Genomic DNA, 5,826 nt, shown 5'->3' with positions numbered 1-5,826 from the left:
CATACTGGAGAGAAACCCTATGAATGTAATCAGTGTGGTAAAGCCTTTACATGTAACAGTCATCTTCAAATGCATAAAAGAACACATACTGGAGAGAAACCCTATGAATGTACTCAGTGTGGTAAATGCTTTGCAAGTCAGAGTCATCTTCACATTCATGAAATAACACATACTGGAGAGAAACCCTATAAATGTACTCAGTGTGATAAAGCCTTTACATATCGCAGTGTTCTTCAAAGGCATAAAAAAACACATACTGGAGAGAAATCCTATCAATGTATTCAGTGTTATAAAGTCTTTGCATGTATCAGTACTCTACAAAGGCATATAAGAACACATACTTGATAGAAACCCTATGAATGTAATCATTGTGGCAAAGCCTTTTCAAGTCAGGATTATCTTCTCACTCATAAAAGAACACAAACTGTAGATAAACCCTATGAATGCACTCAGTGTAGTAAATCCTTTGTATATAAGAATAATCTCTGAATACATGAAAAAACCACACTGGACAGAGACCCTCTGTGTGTAATCAGTGTGGTAAAGCCTTTGTATGTAATAATCATCTTCAAATGCATAAATGAACACATACAGGAGAGAAACCCTATGAATGTAATCAGTATGCTAAAGTCTTTGCATGTCACATTGATATTCAAAGGCACAAAACACATACTTGAGAAAAATCCTTTGAATGTAATTATTGTGGTAAAGTCTTTTGTAAGTCACAGTCATCTTCAAAACCAAAAGAACACATAATGGAGAGAAACCCCATGAATAAAATCAACGTAGTAAAGACTTTGCATATCTCATTTGTCTTCAATGGCATAAAAGAACACATACTGGAGAAAAACCCTATAAATGTAATTAATGTAATAAAGCCTTTGATATTGAAGCGTTCTTCAAAGGCATAAAATAATACATACTTGAGAAAATCACTATGAATGTATTCAGTGTTGTAATGCTTTTTCATGTCACTGTCATTTTCAAATACATAAAAGAACACATACTAGAGAGAAACCCTATAAATGTAATCAGATGGTAAAGCCTTGAAGGTCATGGTCACTTTCTGATGCACAAAAGAGCACATACTTGATAGAAACCCTATGAACATAATCAGTGTGGTAAAGTCTTTGGCATGTCACAACCATCTCCATATATGGAGAGAAAACCTATAAGTATAATCTGTGATAAAAGTTTGCATGTAGTAGTTATCATCAAATGCATAAAAGTACTCTTACTGGAGAGAAACCCTATGTATGTAATCAATAATGTAAAGCTTTTGCATGCCCCAGTCATCTTGAAATGCATAAAAGAAAACATACCTTAGGGAAAGACATGAATGTAATCAGTGTGGCAAATCATTTGCATATCTCAATGGTCTTCAAAGGCATAAAAGAACACATACTGGAGAGAAATTCTATGAATATATTTAGTGTGTTACAGCCTTTTATGTCACAATAGCTTTTGATTACATTAAAGAACCTGTTTTGGCCAGAAACTCAATGAATGTACTCATTGTGGTCAAACCTTTGCCTGTCAAAAAGTCTATAAAAGAATAAATGAACACATACTGGAGAACACATAATCTGAGGATTAGCATGTATTCACACACTGAGAACTCCTTAATATTCTATTCATACTCTGTCTTGATGTAATTCATTATCAAGTCACAGTACAAACTGGAGAACACATAATCTGTGAATTACCATGTGTAATTTAATAGTTTACTCATACCCTGTTTCGATGTAATTCTATATCAAATTGCTAAAGACACATGAAGGCTCCCTTTCAACTGCTTGTGAAGGCCCAAAATTAGAGCCTGTTTTTATCCTAACAGATATTCAGACTATCTAAATGTTCTCTCTCTCTCTCTCTCTCTCTCTCTCTCTCTCTCTCTCTCTCTCTCCCCCCCCCCTTTTTTGTAATATGAGGTTACCTGCCAAGTGGTTGCCTTTGGTATACTTGGGCTAAAGTGGTTTTAGTACCTAAACAACATAATGCTAATGACTTGATGCCTCAAAGTGTTAAAACAATTGACTTTTCAAGTTGTCCTATGTATCATGTCAAAGAAGTTTTTTTTTTTTTTTTAACATTCTCCTTGCTTTTGTATTGGGGTATAGTAGTTTATGGAAAATTAAACATGGACAATTTCAATATTTATTGGAATGCTCTCCCGGTATTTTTTATGGCTTCTCTTTCATTAATTTTTGTTATTGAAAAATATGAAATTTTTAACTAATATATCTAAATCCCCATGCCTGTACCCTAGTAAGAGGTGTTGAGAGGTGTTTTTGTTTAGGCCAGTTCCCAATATATGGTGCCCAACGTAGGATGGTCACTAACATATAGTTCCACAATGTGGGGCTAACCAGTGAACCCTGAAATGAACATAAGTGTGGCCAGGTGTACAAGATAGTATGTGAGGGAACCCACAAGAATACTCTGTACCAGATCCACTGCCACTGATTTTGAAGGGTCTTTATCTCCCAAGTAGTGCGAGGGAGGTTTCTCTTGCTTCTGCTGATACCAAGCTAATAATCACTCAGTTTCCTCACTAGTCTGTCAAGTTTTCATCATGTTTTCCCAGAAATACAAAGAGAAAAGATGGAGTCTGGTTTGTCTTCACATCACGTGTGACAGACACCTGGCATTGAAAATAGAAAACAAATACTTACAAATCACTAACATTCCTAACCTACTCATTATTTTAGAAGCTCAATAGCACTGACCATAGCTAAGCAAATACACAGATGTCATTTCTTATCTGGGAGCTAGCACAACAGCAACCTCATGGTTGGGAAAACATATGGCCATGCTGTGTCCTGATGACGAATGACTCCTTTAAGGGTATGGTCAGTCAATGGAGAAGACCTCAAGACAGGACACGGAAATTTGTGGTACCTGGGCACAGTTCCTGAACTGACACATTTCTCTAAGGACTCAGCAAGGGTCAGGGTCCCAAGGTGCCTCCTGCCTGAATGAGGTTGTATTTTTCTACAAAGAATATACAAGTTTCTTGGGGCTAAAAGGAAAGAGCATTGGTATGTGGCAATATTTTTTTAATAGCTCAAAGTTTATTTTATGTGTTCCTTGACATTACCTAGGAATATGTGTGTTGCACAATCTTAGAAGTATAAACAGGTTATGGGCACATTTTCTTTACTCAGTTCAGTCCTACTCATCACAGATACATTTTTTCAAACTGTATGTATAAATATGGCTGTTGAGGCCATTAGTGGGCTCATATATGTATACTTAATTGCTCACTACTTTGCACTGCAGAATAAAATTATGGGGTTCATCTCTAGAAAAAAACTACTTTTCTCACTCTGGGCAGTTAAAAATTACTGATAGCTCTTCACCTAGTGGCAGGGTTCTACAAGAGCTCCACCATCCCAATTGGTATATCTATATTTTTGTCATCATTCAGGTCTTCTTAAGAAGCCATATTGTTGAATTTTTATGATCGTAGTTCTTTCATTTTTATAAGACACACTCTCAGAGAAGACATCCTGGTTTCATTGCTCTTCCACACACTCTTCTGAATTGTTCTCTGAGCCTGAAGTGTGAAGCTGGTGTTACAGGTATAAAGGGTTTAACTTTTTTCTTCTATCAATTAATATCTTAATTGTTACACCAATATATAATTGATCCATTTTGACATAATTTTTATATCAAGTGAGAGATCAAGATGAGTTGCCTTATTGTTTGTTGGATATCTAGTTTTGATATTTGTAAATGAGTCTGTGTTTTCTCTGACATATTTTTGAGAACTTTGTATAAAAGGTTTGAGCTGTAACCTTTTGAATAAATGTCTATGTTTTCTGTTGAGGAGGCTGCTTGTTTGTTTCCTGGCCACCCAGACTTATTTCTGAGCCGTCTTGCCTTTAGGCAAGTTCAGTAGCCATTTTTCTGTGGGTCATGTCCAGTTCATACAGCAGACTATCATGTATTTCAGGCAAGAGCAGTTTCTTGCCCAAATGGCTAGAAAACTCCTTAAAGACCTTTGATGCTCATCATCCTCTTGAGTTAGATTGGTGCTGCCAGGAGCAGATGTATCTCATTGTCATGAAAAGGCTAAGATCTTAAACATTCTAAATGCAATATTTTGAGGGTCTCTGAAAGGTTTAAAGAAAACCTATCTAACTGAAATATATCTTTCTATATCTAGAAAACCTAACTAACATGACTACAAGCTTGACTATTATGGATAACTATTAACCTATATTTCTTAATTATGCATTACATTTACATTTTTAAATGAGTGCACAAACACAATACTTTAATGAAGAGCAGAAATATACATATAACAAAATAGACCTAAAATGTTTTTTTTAGACCTAAAATGTTTATAAATAGACCAAAACCCATATCAATGCAAAATGTTGATCTCTGTATCATATCCCCCTTTAAATGTAAACAACATTTATAAGCAATATTTTGGAGTTTGTGCATAGATCTCTCCAAACTGTTGCTTTTTGTTGAGACAATTTGGGGAGTGTACAAGGTGACCTTTCATGAGTTCTTGGTTCATCAAACCATATTAGCTGGTGAGGAGTCCACAGCTTTCTAACATCTGTGGAAACAAATGCAGAACATTGTTTTCAAAGCAACATATACTTAGAATAAAATTTTGATGTCAAGATGCCATATATATATATATATATATATATATATATATATATATATATTAGCTTAGCAGCCTGTACAATGAAATGTCTCTCTGTACTTAGCTCAATCACAGTCAAAAATTCAAAGCGCACAATTATATACATAATCCATACTCTCTATGTATATCACAATTTATGTGGCTTATTTTTCTTACTGTATTAATTTTTGTACAAATTGACTCTGTCAATTTAAAAATTTTGTTTTACTTTAAAAAACTATTTACTTTTTATAGCTCTCTATACTTTTTTTTTCTTCCCTCCTCTAAGGCTACTAGCATTTATTCAACACTGTGACCCTTTAAGAGGTATTTTTAAAATCTGAATCTGTCTTTATTGCATATCTATAATCCTTTTGTGACCAGGACCACTTAAATTGCAAAGCAGCTTGGCTAGGACTAAGGCTGATTTTCCTTTTGGCTTTGATCAGTTCAACATGGTGGAGTTTCATTCACTGCCCCTGTTACTTCTAGAAGCTCACCACCTCAAATTTGGTAACCATTTGGCCGATGCTGCCACCAAGTAACGTGAAGCATGCTGCCCACAAACCTCATTGAAGTGCTTGTCCTCCTGAAAGAGCCAGACATCATGCTGACAGCATGGACTAGGAACCCCCTATTGAGAAACCATGGATACTGTTAGCAAACAGCCCATCCAAAAAAAAAAAAAAATTGCTCCCTACCAAGAAGATGTGCTTAACTCTGTTCTTTTAGAATTCTTTCCAAGCTTTCTCGGGTTTTATGTGGACGTATTCAACCCCATGTTGGCATGCCAATTTGCTGGAGAAGGCTGCTTGTTTATTTTTTTTTTATATTTTCATTAAAAATTCCCACTTCCTTGCCTCCTCCCATCTCCCCCACTTATCCACTCAGCCTCCTTCCTCCTCCTCCAGTCTTAAGAGAGGGCAGGGTACCATACCCTCTGGGAAGTCCAAGGCCCTCCCCCTTCCATCCAGGCCTAGGAAGTTGTGCATCCAAACAGACTAGGGTCCCAAAAAAGCCAGTACATGGAGTAGAAACAAGTTCCAGTGCCTTTATTTTATTATTTTTTTAAACAAGGAAAAGTTGTCCCTTTATTTTGAAACATGAAGGAAATTCATTTTTACCTATAGCAGTGAGGTTCTTTTTTTAAAAATTTATTTATTTATTAAGGATTTCTG

General features: G+C 35.7%; 1 pseudogene; it reads left to right on the top strand.

Annotated features, from left to right (window-relative positions):
* Nucleotides 1-3,806, top strand: part of LOC113455443 — a 36,363-nt pseudogene extending 32,557 nt beyond the window's left edge.
* The last annotated feature ends 2,020 nt before the right edge of the window (nt 3,807-5,826 follow it).

Source organism: Microtus ochrogaster, assembly GCF_000317375.1.
Source record: "Microtus ochrogaster isolate Prairie Vole_2 chromosome 14 unlocalized genomic scaffold, MicOch1.0 chr14_random_3, whole genome shotgun sequence".
Lineage (NCBI taxonomy): Eukaryota > Metazoa > Chordata > Mammalia > Rodentia > Cricetidae > Microtus > Microtus ochrogaster.
This window is presented reverse-complemented; position numbering and strand designations above follow the sequence as displayed.